The 12,096-nt window shown below is 44.6% G+C and overlaps 1 protein-coding gene and 1 pseudogene across 9 annotated transcripts in view; one reads left to right on the top strand and one right to left on the bottom strand.

Moving 5' to 3' along the window:
- Positions 1-12,096, bottom strand: part of sox5 (SRY-box transcription factor 5) — a 384,221-nt gene that overhangs the window by 54,405 nt on the left and 317,720 nt on the right. The gene's annotated exons all lie outside the window — the stretch shown is intronic.
- On the top strand, positions 3,746-4,331 carry LOC122561581 (annotated as a pseudogene).

Here is a 12,096-nt window from a genome sequence, read left to right as displayed (position 1 = left end):
TCTGGCCATCACTTTCGAGACATTTATTAGCTGCTTCAGTGACTGGAATAACATTTCTATATTCAGCCCCTCTGGCTGCTGTCCAGTATAGGTCAACTTCACAGTTTACAACCCTTATCTCTCCCTGCCTTTGCCCTGTCACCACCATCCCTACTTTTCTCTGTATCCCTTCGTACCCTTACCAAAAAGAAAACAATAATCGCGGTGGCTCTGTGGTTAGCACTGCTGCCTCACAGCGTCAGGGACCCAGGTTCGATTCCACCCTTGGGTGACTGTCTGTGTGGAGTTTGCCCATTCTTCCCTTGTCTGCGTGGGTTTCCTCTGGGTGTTCAGTCTAAAGATGTGCAGGTTAGGTGGATTGGCCATGCTAAATTGCCTCATAGTGTGCAGACTGGGTGGATTAGCTATGGGAAATAGGGGAGAGGGTCTGAGTGAGATGTACTTCAGATGGTCAGTGTAGACTCAACAGGCTGAATGGCCTGCTTCTATATTGTCGGGATTCACTGAATCTCGGTGTTAGGAAATTTCAACTGCTCGCGCCCAACATCTGCATCCTTCATTTTGGGAAGGGAGTTCCAGATTACCAGTGCTCCTTGTTTGAAAGGATTTTGGGTTGATTGCTATCTTGAGCTGTGTTATTAAAGAAAAACCTGAAGCTGCTGGAATTCAGAAACAAAAACAGAAATTGCTGGAAAAGCTCAGCAAGTCTGGCAGCATCTGTGGAAAGAAATTAGAGTTAACGTTTCGACTAAATGTTAACTCCGATTTCTCTCCATAGACGCTGCCAGACCTGCTGAGCTTTTCCAGCAATTTCCGTTTTCCTTAGCTCTGTTCTCAGCCTTCGTCCCAGATGGAGTAGTTTGTATTTGTTGTTCCCAGGGGCTTATGGTATGCCCCTATCTCTGGGCCTGTCAGTCCAAATTTAAATCCTACCTGCCTGGAGGTTTCTCATGACTAAACAGGCTGATGAGAAATGATTTCTCCATATCAGCCAAAGCAACTTTTCTCATTAATTTAAATATTTCATTCAAGCACATCACAACCTTAGGAGACAGTGAAGTCTGCAGATGCTGGAGATCAGAGTTGAGAGTGTGTTGCTGGAAAAGTACAGCAGGTCAGGCAGCATCCGAGAAGCAGGAGAATCGACGTTTCAGGCCAGAGACCTTCATCAGGAATACTCCGTCGGATGCTGCCTGACCTGCTGTGCTTTTCGAACATCTCAATCTCAGACATGCAAGGTCCTACAAGTGTACGCAGCCTGTACTTGCAAATTAATCCTCTAAGACCTGCAATTATTTGGGTGGATCTGCAGATTGAGTGAACCTACAATCTCCAGCAAAACTTGGGAATCCATGGTTGAGTTTCACTCATAATAATATGCCCCTCTCATCACTGGATCATTGTGGCCTCCACACTTATTTTCACCTGCCCTAGGGAGGGATGCCTCCAGGGTTCACACTTTGAACCCCTTGCTTTCGCATTGCCTCTAACCCCCATCTTATTTGTGAACTCCATATCCCTGTACCTTATCCCCGTGGGCTGGAATGTGTACCTCTGGGGTTTAAAGAGAGACTGCGAAGGCAAAGCAGTCAGGTCCTACACACTGAAAACAGGATTGCACGGACTCGCTTGAACTTACAAATGTCTTTTAGCTGCTGATTCACGTTGGAGAATTTGTGGCCAAGTTGGAATGCAGGAGAGTTGGGGCTTCCAAATGCCACAAATATAGTCCATAAAATGTGGTAAATTTGTAACAAAGGCAACCGTGGGAGCTGCTGCACTGGTTCACTAATGACCAGATAATCCGGTTTTTAATTAATTAATGGGATCTGAGCACCAGATGGCCAGCATTTATCGCCCATCCTCAGCTGCCCCTTGAGGAGGTGACTGTTGAGTGCTCTTCTTGAACCACTGCAGTCCACGCGCTGTAGGTAGACCCACAGTGCCTTTAGGGAAGGAGTTCCAGGCTTTTGACCCAGTGATCGTGAAGGAACGGTGATATATTGCTGAGTCCCAGGATGGTGAGTGGCTTGGAGGGGAACTTGCAGGGGGTGGTGTTCCCATGTATCTGCTGCCCTTGTCCTTCTAGATGGTCGTGGTTCTGCATTTGGAAGGTGCTGTCTTAGGATCTCTGGTGAATTAGCTCTGATGTAGGTGGTAGAGGGGTTACAAATGCCAATAACACCATGGAGAACTCCCCAGTTCTTCCTAAAATGGGATATATTTAGATCCACCTGAAAGACAGTGAGAGTGTGGCACTCCCTCAGTATTGCGCTTGGCAGTACGAGCCTGGTTTATGTACAGAACGGTTTGGAACTCCGGCCTGTCTGTCTCTGAGATGGGTGAGTGCGTGGGAATTGAGATATAGCTGACATTGAGGCTGGCGAGTATTAGATGAAACTGCCCACTGGGGAGGTGCGAGGATGGTTCTGAACAGTACTGGGATCAGTCAGTCTGGGAATGTTGTCCAAAAGGACCCTAGTTGGGGAAGGGGGAGTAAGGTCAGGACGGGGAAGTTAAGGTGCCCTTCTGGAGCCCAGAGGATTGCTGCCTGGTTGAAAAGAAACTCATCAAAACAATTGTTTGCAAACATTTGGATATCTGAATCTTTACTGTCACTGGCAGATCCCCTTAGCAATATTTTCTTAAAATACCTTGGCGCAGAATATCAATAGAATTGGTGAAACTGAGTGACTACACTTCAAGAGGACATCATTGATGGAAGAGACATGAATAGAGTGTAAGTTTCTGCTTGGGTACCCTGCAGCCTTCTGGACTCAATATCAACTTCAATAACTTTAGGGCTTGAGCTCTCCCATGTCCTTATCCCAATCCTACACACCAGGCCGTGTTACCACATTATCTGCTATTATACACAACCCATTGTTAGTCACTAGCCCATTAATAGCTATTGACCCTCCTAGCTCGATCGCTATCCCTTCCTTTGTCTGTCCAACTGCTCTTCTCTCTGTATCCCCACCTACCATTTACTCCCCACCTCCCCTACCCTATCTTCTGTGTGTAAACCAACATTTTCCTAGCTACTACCAGTTCTGAGGAAGGGTCACCAGACCCGAAACATTAACTCTGATTTCTCTCCACAAATGCTGCCAGACCTGCTGAGCTTTTCCAGCAATTTCTGTTTTTGAATAGCGTGCTAATTAGTGTTCTGATGCAGACATGCTAAGCTAAATGTCCTCCCTGTGCACCATACCAGCTTCTGTTGTATAAGTGCAAGTCTTCCTTATGCATGCTGTAATGATTCGAACCAGGTGGGCCTTGTTTGCTATGAGATCCCTGATTGGGGTTATTAACCTGGGCCAATCAGGAAAGCCCTGACTCACCAATATAGTAGCACCATTAATCAGGAGATTGAGAGTCTCCTCAGTAAGAGAGTAAAAAAATATAACCAGGAGATCATGCTGCATTGCCCTTTGATGTGAAGGACACTGCTTGTCACTGGCCACTGAGGTGTTTCCTTTCTTCCTGGTGGTGGAAATTGAATAAAGACTTGTCCATCTGTTGTCTTTCATTGTGTAAAACAAATAAAACAGCGGCTTATTTGCTTAAAACGCCAGTATAGTTAAAAGGAGATGCCAGGTTCAAACCCCAGTGGTACTTGCGTGTTGTATTGAAAGCCCATTGCTTAAACTTCTCGCAAGTGTCATGTTGCTGAGCAAGCGACTCAGTGTGCTGTTTGAGTTTCAGACTATTGTTTCTTCCCTTGCCTCCAGCTTGAGCGGGAATGAAGACGGTTCTCAGCGATCAGGTTGCTGACCACTTCTGATGGCATTGATGTGACTTTGAAAGGCTGAAGAGATATTGTAAAGGGGCCTCGAGAGATATTGCGCAGAGAATTTAATCACATTAACCTAGAACCCAGCCTTCTTGGCTGGAAGAAAAAGAAGCTCTGAGTTGACAAATGGTAGGGTAACAGAAAAGAGCTGGGCACTTTGCGGACAATCTGTAGTCATGTACAGGATATGACCAAGGGGGGTCACATGAGGCTTCTGTTACAAGAGGAGATCAGTCTCTGCTCACTTTCCCAATGATGTGGTTGTTCAGGATTCAGGATCTCTAGTAGAAATCTGTAACCTCCTTGGAGAGAAGTATGTTCGTAGGGAGTCCATATGAAGCCAGGTGTTTCATGGATAGTTTCCCAGGCCTAGAAAGATGAGTTTGTTTTTGAGGGAAACGACATTGAGTTGGTGTCAAACTCCACTGTTCTTTTTGAACAAGCAGTAGTCATGAAAAAGAAGGATACTTGTAAGTTCCTGGATGGCATCTATGTGAATGAAAAGACCACTGTTGTTCCACAGTTCAATGATTAACACTCAGCTCTTTGTGATGCTTAAAACTCAGATTATGATGGACTAATAAATGTTATGGACTAAAAAAAAATTAACAGGAGAGGGACTTTGAGATTTGACCTTGCCACCCGTTTCCCTGTAAGTTGCTGTTTCTTGTAAACTGCTGTGTATTGTTCATTGCTGACTGTACTTTGTATATCTTGATAAAATTTTTTAAAAACAGGTGATTTAGAATCTCCTCAGTTCAGGGGCCTGACTCTGAGCTGGCTGGTTGCCTACAGCCAGTGTACTGTGCACGAGTAAATAAAGGGTGACTTGGTGATGGGATACCAGCCTTTGTGCAGTTATTTCTCATACCCTTCAGGACTTGGATGGCTTAAAGCGAGGGCTTTGTGCATCGTTCAAAATCTCTTGTAAGAATTGGATGTAAGTGGGCTGTTGTGATTTAACACCCCTCACTACCCGCTCCCAGACACAGTCAGCAGGGCATGCAAGATGTGGAGATTCCCTGTGTGTCCCTGGAAGTGAAATCCTGCCCAAACAGTCAGCAATGGGATTAAAGCTTCAGGTGTCTAAGGCACTAGCCCTGCAGTAGTCATTTATATATATATATATATACCACCCAGAATGACAGCCTATAAAAAGCAGGGTTAATCTCAGCCGCCTCATCCGTCAGGGAGCTACCAGTGCATCAAGATGATGATAGATGTGAAATTATTACAGGGCTGTCACCGAGGTACTTACTGCCATTTGTAACTAGCTCGGGAACTCACATGCTTTTTATTAAACATCCACATTAAGTCAACCCTGGTCACTGTCAAGCTGAATTCAGTGGTCTTACTGAAAGCAGTAGCTATGAGAACTATCACAGCCGACGCTGAAGTGAAACACCAAGGGGCCCGGACTCACGACACTGGAATAAATATTGTTACAAATAGATCCTTTGTTAAACCACAAGATGCAAATTCCTGCCACAGATCTTGAGGGGTGAAGAAAAAAAAAGGAAGTGCCTGATTGATTTAACAGTTTGAATATATGAAGCCTGCAAACTGCTCGTAGGCAGATATTTTTCTTTGCAAGGGAAATACAGGCAAGTTTCACAGTTACTAAAAGGTGTGAATTTACAGCTTCCCAACCGACAGTGTCAAACTACCCAGCTGCGGATAAAATAATTCAGCTACCAATATAAATGAGCCATTTTGTTTCGCTCTGTGGAGTTTGTCATTTACCTCCAAATAGGACAGTGCGTGAGCAGGAAATAGAAGTTTGGAACGGTTGGCGAGATACAAGATGCTTCCTAAGCCACGGCAGATCTGATATGATATACTGTTACTGCAACAGAGAGGTCAACTCCTATCCTTTACAGCAGTCACTGGGTTATTCAAAGAGGGACACTTTGCCAGTGACATGCAAGCCCATTATCTGTCTCTCGCTTTGCATAATTATCCATAATGAGGCAGCATTTCAGAATCCATTCGTTCCCCCGAACGTAACCTGACCAACTGTGGGAAGATAAATTTTACTGTTGCTCATTTGTACCACTGCCCCATTGCGAAAGCCAACCTTGGTCCAAAGCATACTTTGAATAAATGCCAGGATTTAGGAAATAGGGAGGTAAAGGAGTAGCTGCTTCACATATTCTCTGTGAACTCCCCTACCACCACCAGGCTGCTTCCTTGAACTGGACTTCCCCTTCGATCATTGCTAAAAACAGGAAATGCTGCGAGAGTTGGTGTCATCATCAAAATTAGCTGAGCGGCTGTATTTTTAGCTGATATGCAAAAATACCATGTTCCCTCATTCTTTCCATGTGTTGCACACAGGGACCCAATCTCCATCCATCACCTCATAATCCAAGCGCACTGCTCTATGGAAGGGTCAGTGGACCCGTTAACTTTGATTTGTCCTCACAGATGCTGCCAGACCTGCTGAGCTTTTTCAGCAACTTCTGTTTTCGGCACTGCTATGTCAGCCTGCCATAAGCTCATGGAGTTATCGCAGGGCCCAGGTGGAGGCTATTCGATCCATTGAGTCTGTGGCATGTTACTCGCAGAGCCAACTAATCATTTGCATTCCTAATTCCATCCACATAATCCTGAAAGTTTGTTTCCTTTCAATGCCCATTCAATATCTTTCCATAAGGCAGAGGAGCAGACGTAGGTCATTCGCTGTTCATGACTAATCTGAAATCCCACAACTTGGATGGCATGATGGCTCAATGGTTAGCATTGCTGCCTCACTCTGCCAGGAACCCAGGTTCGATTCCAGCCTCGGGTGACTCTCTGCAAGGAGTCGCACATTCTCCCCATGTCTGCATGGATTTCCTCCCGTAGTCTATAAGATGCGCAGGTTAGGTGCTAAATTGCCCAGTAGTGTACAGGGATATGCAGGCTAGGTGAGTTTGTCACAAGAAATTACAGGGATGTGGTGGATCTGGGTGGGATTCTCTTCAGAGGGTTAGTGTGGATATGATAGGCCAAATGGCCTGCTTCCACACTGCAGGGATTCTAAGTAGACCATTAAGCGCTTCCAGACTGTTCTGCCCTTCAAAGAGATAGTGGTCAATCTGATAATCCTCAAGTCCACTTTTCTTGATTCCCTTCCTGATTAAAAATATGTCTATAGCAACTGTCAATGTACTTAATGAACCAACCGCCACAGCCCTCTGGGGTAAAGAATTCCACCCAGCCCATAATCCTTGACCATCTCTGCTTCCCTCATGGAGTCCGGGATCTAGCATGTACTGAAAATTGTTCAATCAAGCTCCAAACCTCCTCCCTTTTTCTGAGTTTCCATGCAATCCTTCTTTTAAGAAAATCTACCCATCTATTACGTTAGAAGCTCTATTCAGATCACCTTCATTTTATCATTCAAACTGGATGTCTTCAGTGGAAACATCACTTTGTACTTGTCTGCATGGTCTGAACAGCTTAAACCCCTAGCTACTGTCCTTAGCTGAAACCCTGACATTCCTGTTAATTTTTTTTTAATGACTTGCTTGAAATTTTCATTCCCTAAAGAATCACGAATATCCACAACGCTGACATCAGGAAGCAAACACTTTACAAACGTAGCATGGGGTCCCCTAATAATAATATTCAGTATTAAATCCTTCTACTGTGCTTGAGAAACAACTAGCAGCCACAAGATGCTACATACTTTCAGCTCGCACACTACCCACTTACCTATTTCACACCAAGAGTGTCCCTATTCGGCTCACAAAATAAGCGGAACGTTTGCAAAACTCTCGACTGTATATTTTAAAGATTAATGACAGTCTGTCATTCTGTGGAAAGCTGTAATTGAACTCTTCTGTCTGGATCTGGCTTACTAAGCTGACTGCTGAACAAAATCACTGCTTCGCTCGTGATGTACGATACAGATTGACTGGAGTAAATGCTAAGACAGCCGGACCAGCGTCGATCAGAACTGACAAAGTCTTCCAGGCTGTGCAAGGGGGAGATACTTAAATGGGGATGAAAGTCTGCATCCATTAAAGACCATTAATGCCAACCTGGCAGACCTGTGAATTTGGACGGAATATCATTGTATGAGTCTGAGTCTTAATCTTTCACCTGAAAAATGAGGGACATGGGCCAAACGCAGACAAGTGGGACTAGTTTTAGTTTGGGAAACTTGGTCGGCATTGGACCAATGGGTCTGTTTCTGTGCTGCATAACTCTATGACTACGACTGTCCGTGCAATGTTCCCCCACATTTATTCATAGCAGATGGAGTTTATAGAGGACATCCAGAACAGCCTTTGAGAAGATGATGGTAAATAATCCTCTTGAATACAACTGACAGGCTTCCTAGATCCTTTCAGAGGGCAGTTAAGAATCAACCACAAGTGGGCCTGGAGTTACATGCAGGCCAGACTTGGTGACAATGGTAAATTTCCTTCCCTCAGAGACATATGTGAACCAGATGGATGGAGGGTTGCTCTCAGAGTGAGATCAGAAGATCAAAAAATGACAGACCTCATCAGGGAATGCACAAGAACCAGAAGTACTGTAGTGCAGACCTGCCCCGAGATTAGCTGTTTGACCCCCTTTCCCAAGCTCAAATGCAACAGTGAGTCCCAGCACAAAAGAACATTTCTTGCAATAGCCAGAGGGATGACAATTTGCATTAAAACTTGTTGTGGAATGGGCACAAGTCAAGCAATTTGGTACACTTGCCTTTATTGGTCAGTGCATTGAGTACAGGAGTTGGGAGGTCATGTTGCAGCTGTCCAGGACATTGCTTAGGCTATTTTTGGAACACTGCATTCAGTTCAGGTCTCCCAGCTATAGAAAAGATGTGAAACTTGAAAGGATTCAGAAAAGATTTACAAGGATGTTGCCAGGGTTGGAGGATTGAGCCATAGGGAGAGGCTGAACAGGCTGGGGCTGTTTTCCCTGGAGCGTCGGAGGCTAACCTTAGAGGTTTATAAAATCATGAGGGGCATGGATGGAACAAATAGCCAAGGTCCCTTTCCCAGAGTCCAAAGCGAGAGGGCATCTGTTTAAGATGAGAGGGGAAACACTTAAAAGGGATGGAAGGGGCAACTTTTTCACGCAGAGGGTGGTGCATGTACGGAATGAGCTGCCTGAGGAAGTGGTGGAGGCTGGCACAATTACAACACTTAAAATGTACCTGGATGGGTATATGAAAAGGAAGAGTTTAGAGGGAGATGGGCCAAATGCTGACAAATGGGAGTAAATGAATTTGGGATGTCTGGTTGGCATGGACGAGTTGGATCAAAGGATTTGTTTCCTGCTCTATGTCTCAATGATTCTTTAACTCTACAGTAATTGCCAACAGAGTCTGACAGGGCAGTTGGAGATGAGTAGTACAGTAAAGTGTGACTGTAGGTTGTTGGAGTACAGGCTCACAGTAGGGCATTACCACAAACAGGTGGAAGTATAACTGATGAGATTGCTGTAGTTTTGTATTTGCCTGTGCCACCAGTCAATGCACTGCAGCATCAGAATCCACTAGTTGCTTGATGAAGCACTGCCTCTATCACAGAGCAGCAATCGTGCCGAAGACAGAGGAAGATATTCATGAAGAACTGTGTCTGGCTGCACTTTTCACTAAACCATGACTCCTCCTGTCCACTTGGCCTGGGAGGGGACACTACCAGAGCTTCTCAGCCTGGGGTTAACTTCTGGTCAGCATTTCGAGAATGGGTAGCCACTGTTTAGTAGGACATGTGGGGTTCGACCTCCAGTTACTTTCCCAACATGTTACTGCACGGGTGCATGGAACATTCTGCAAGAACTTTTTATTCACAGTTTGATCCATTGACACATTCTCTCAAGACTCTGCTCCCTTCCAGTTCTCTCTCTGCAATCTCATTCTAACAGTTTACAAAGTGCCAGTACCCAGAGGGTGTGTGGAGGAACACTAAGTCTAGCTGACATTGTTTCACAATATGAGGTTTCTCTTATCAAATGGAGATGGGAGAGAGAATTTGCTTTCTCTGAGTCATTCGGAATGTGGAACTTTGTTCCCTGGGAGTTGGTGAAGGCTTTGTATTTATTCATGGTCTACTTGGATGGATTGTTGATGGAGGAGGGAGTTAAGGGTTTTGGGGGGGAGCAGGCAGGAATGTGGAGCTGAGCCCACAAACAGATCAGCCATGATCTTATTGAATGGCTGAGGATATTCAAAGGACCCAATGACCTACTCTGGCTCTTAAATCCTATGCTCCTAATGTTAATATCATCAAATCTACAGACACCAAGCTCAGATGTAACAGGGAAGGCACTCTCATTTGCACATTACTGATGGGGAGAAGCTAACAGGAACACCCTACTGTGAGCCTGTACTCTAACAATCTACAGTCACACTTTAATGTAATATTGGTCTTCAACTGTCCTGTCAGACTCTGTTTGTAGAGGAGGCAGCCTCAATGGTTAGTTCCAATCCTTGCTTACAATCTAGGTCTGGTACCACAACACTGACACTGAATATCCTCACTGACACAGCTCCCACACCATGTCTAGCATACTGATCGCGAAGGAACCTGTTTGGGAGAGGTCACAGCACAGAAACATATAAGTGAATAATTTTAAGTGTGGCCTTGATATAAATCTGCAGTAATGAGTAGAGTGGGTTCTTTCTTGATTATATGTTTTATTGAGCTATGTCTCTTGATTAAACTTAAAACCATAAGCCATAAGTATTAAGTTAGCCTGGAGCAGTTTTGTAGAAGAAACAGATGGTGTTATTTTCTGGGTCTGCAGATTGGAAGAAGCAAAAATTGTCCTCAGTAGAGTGATATGCTCTTCTTGTCAGATTTGGAAGTTTATGTTACTGAGGATTATATCTGCAATAAATGCCAATGGTTAAGAATACTATCAGATCGAATGGATTGGTTGGAGCAACAGTTAGAGGCAATAAGGAAGTTACGAAAACAAGGGGATGTAATGGATGGCAGTTATAGGGAGGGAGAAAAGTCACAAATACAGTCACATAGATGGGTTAACTCCAGGAAAGATAATAGAGGTAGGCAGGTAGTGCAGGAGTCTTCTGTGGCAATCCCCATTTCAAACAGGTTTTGGAAAATGTAGGGGGTGATAGATTCTCAGGGGAATGTAACATGAACAGCCAAGTTTCTGGTTTTGAGACTGACTCTAATGCAATGAGGCATACACCAGGTTGCAACAGATCATTTGTGTTAGAGAACTCTCTAGTCAGAGGTACAGACAGACATTTCTGTGGCCAGCAGTGAAAAATCAGAATGGTGTGTTGTCTCCCTGCTGCCAAGATCAAGGATGACTCAGAGACGGTGCAAAATGTTCTCACGGGGGAGAGGCGCCAGCAGGAGGTCATTGTATACATTGGAACCAATGACACAGGAAGGAAAAAGGTTGAGATTCTGAAGAGAGATTACAGAGAGTTAGGCAGGAATTTAAAAGGGAGGTCCTTGAGAGTAGTAATATCTGGAATACTCCCAGTATTATGGGCTAGTGAAGGTTGGAATAGGAGGATAGAGCAGATGAATGCATGGCTGAGGAACTGGTATATGGGAGAAGGATTCATATTTTTGGATCATTGGAATCTCCTCTGGGGTAGAGGTGACCTGCACAAGGATGGGTTCCACATGAATTGGAAGTAGATTAATATACTGGCAGGGAGATTTGCTAGAAATGCTCGGGAGGATTTAAACTAGTAAGATGGGGGTGGGATGGTTGGGACCCAGGGAGATAGTGAGGAAAGATTTCAATCTGCGACTGAGTTGAGAACAGAAGTGAGTCAAACAGTCAGGGCAGGCAGGGACAAAGCAGAGAACAAGGTAGGGTTGATAGATTAAACTGCATTGATTTCAATGCAAGGGGCCTAACAGGGAAGGCAGATGAACTCAGGGCATATTAAGGAACATGGGACTGGGATATCATAGCAATTACAGAAACATGGCTCAGGGATGGACAGGACTGGCAACTTAATGTTCCAGGATACAAATGCTACAGGAAGGATAGAAAGGGAGGCAAGAGAGGAGGGGGAGTGGCGTTTTTGATAAGGGATAGCATTACAGCTGTGCTGAGGGAGGATATTCCCAGAAATACATCCAAGAAAGTTACTTGGTGGAACTGAGAAATAAGAAAGGGATGATCATCTTATTGGGATTGCATTATAGACCCTCTAATAGTCAGTGGGAAATTGAGAAAAAAATTTGTAAGGAGATCTCAGTTAATTGTAAGAATAATAGGGTGGTTACCGTAGAGGATTTTAACTTTCCAAACATAGACTGGGACTGCCATAGTGCTAAGGGTTTAGATGGAGAGGAATTTGTTAA

This window comes from Chiloscyllium plagiosum, chromosome 23, assembly GCF_004010195.1.
Source record: "Chiloscyllium plagiosum isolate BGI_BamShark_2017 chromosome 23, ASM401019v2, whole genome shotgun sequence".
NCBI classification, from domain to species: domain Eukaryota; kingdom Metazoa; phylum Chordata; class Chondrichthyes; order Orectolobiformes; family Hemiscylliidae; genus Chiloscyllium; species Chiloscyllium plagiosum.
This window is presented reverse-complemented; position numbering and strand designations above follow the sequence as displayed.